This window comes from Saprolegnia parasitica (genome assembly GCF_000151545.1).
Source record: "Saprolegnia parasitica CBS 223.65 unplaced genomic scaffold supercont2.105, whole genome shotgun sequence".
Lineage (NCBI taxonomy): Eukaryota > Oomycota > Saprolegniomycetes > Saprolegniales > Saprolegniaceae > Saprolegnia > Saprolegnia parasitica.
In genome coordinates this window covers 118421-120819 of record NW_012156499.1, presented here as the reverse complement: position 1 = coordinate 120819, position 2399 = coordinate 118421, and positions in this window count along the sequence as shown.

Below are 2399 nucleotides of genomic sequence, written 5' to 3'. Positions count from 1 at the left end.
GTGCGCCATCTCCCTCCCACGCCCAAGTGATTGCACAAGTAGTTGGGCGAAGTGCACCCGCGTCTCGAGGCACGGCGCCGTGCGCAGCGGATGCCACTCGTCGCGCGCCAAGCGCCGCTCGTCGGCCGAGAGCGCGCGCACGTACACATCCATTGTCGCGGGAGCAATCGGATGTTCTAGTACCTACGAAATTATATCCGAAAGCCCCCAATATATATGTATATGAACGTGTTTCGCGTTATCTTCGTTGTTACAAAGAGTTCGCATACGTAGAGACTAGCCCCCAAACCTTGTGTCGACTAGATTGTCCGCGGTCATGGATCGTTGTTGGCTTGCCGACATCAAGTTCAACGCGTTGCGGTTGTTGAGCCGTGGATACTCGCGTTGTTCCATCTTGCCGAGCGACGCTTTGCCCTGCGACGCCAACTGCATCTGCTCCTGCGGTGCGTCCCGATCATCCACATACACGAGTATGCACCCACATCAACCAACATCTTTGCGACCGCCTCCGCCGTCTTTATGGTCCAAAGCAACCGTTTGGAGTATTTTCGTGTGGAGTTGAAATGCAAGTGCAAGATGACCACGATACGCTCGCGCCTTCTCACGTTGCCACGCGTCCAGGCCAGGCCGCATACGGTCATTTGATTGGCGCATCGATAAACCATGCGAGCGGATTGGCTGGCTGTCAAAACTGCCAGATTGGATAAAGTCCATTTGCTGATACGCCCACGACCCGATCAAAGGCGCACGCACACAAGCATGCACACACCCCGCATGTCGACCAAGGTTGCCAAAGCGTCGCGGCCCATGGACACGGTCATGACTGTGGAAGCTGTCGTGATCAGCGGAAGCTGTCGTGATCAGCATCGCGCAGTACATGCACGAAGCCGCCGACGTCGTCACGTTCCTCGAGGCGGTGCCGCCGACGCCACTGCTGTCCTCGCTTCAGCAGTGGATGATAATGACACGCACCGAGATCCAGAGCTCTTGGCCGCACCTCTCGGTGCTAAGTCTCACGTGCAACGACCGTGCCGCCGCGTTGGCTGTGATGCCGGCCATCGCGTCGGTCCGTGCTGAGGACGACTTTTTCCGACAGTTTGAGCCCCACGCCATCGCATGTAGCGCCGCCTTCTTGGACTTTCTTTGTACGGTTGCAGACAAGTGGCCGGCCAAGTTATCGCACGTGGGCCTCACGATGCCAACGAACGACGACGACGTGGCACGCGTCTGTCGAGCGCTGCGCCGCTGCGAACGTCTTGGCAGCCTTCAGATCAACGCGGTGAACCAGTTTCATGCGTCCGTGCTCGGTGCGGCCCACCACATCCGTCGCCTCGACTGGGTGTACGACGGCTACTCGAGTGTCGTCGCACGATCGCTGCATTGGTCGGCGGCCATTACGGCCTGGTTGAACGCGGGACCAACGACCCATATCGGTTTCCACCGGCTTGGCTTCCACTCGTTCAGCTCGGCTGGCCCACTGTGGTCGCAACATGACGACGACCTCGCGCTTGCAAAGGCGCTCGCGTCCGTACCGAGTCTTATGCTGCAAGGCGCCGATAGCATCGTCGACATGCTCGTGCACGTACACGCTCCGCTGCATGCGCTGACGCAGCTGAGCGTCAACGTCGAAGGTGGCGCCCGCGTCCAGGGCCTATTGGGTCTCGTTCACTTGGCCAAGATCACGCACCTCGACATTACGCTGCGTGGACCTAAGAAAGTCGACCTCAGCGATGTCGCCGCGGCGCTGCCCCATCTCACGTCGCTGCAAGAGCTCAAGCTGAACGAGGTTGCCTTTCTTGACGCTCCAGCCGAGGCAACGACAACGTGTGCTTGGAACATGTCGAGTGCTCGGAGCTTGCAGCGCGTCGCCTTCTCCAGTGGATCTCGTCCTCGCCGTGCCTCCGGGAGGTGTCGTGGGACGACCTTGATTACGCCGAAATCCCTGCCACGGAGCTCGCAACGAGCTTGCGCTTATGGATCGCTGTTGGCGTGAATAGCGTGCGGCTCGCAAGCGCGGGTCTCGATGATGCCGGCGCGACAGAGATGGCGCAGGTGCTGCGCGACACGCATCACGCGTCCGGCTTGACGCTGGACCTCCGCTTCAACGAAGAGTTGAACGACGACGGCTTTCGGGAGTTCCTCAACACGCTCGGTACCTGCACGAAAGCCACGCTTATCCTCTCGGAGACGCGTCTTGTCGAGATGTTCGCAGAGCTGTTTGCTGCACACAGTCTGACATGGCGCACCGAGTACGACGCCGAAAACCTTTGCGACTTTGTCCGCGTGTCCAGCCGCATGACCCGGTGCTCGACGTAGCTGGCATCTGCGATCCCATGACGGACAAATTGTTGCCTCGTCATCCAATCAAATCTATCCTCGGACTTGTGGTAGATCTTGGG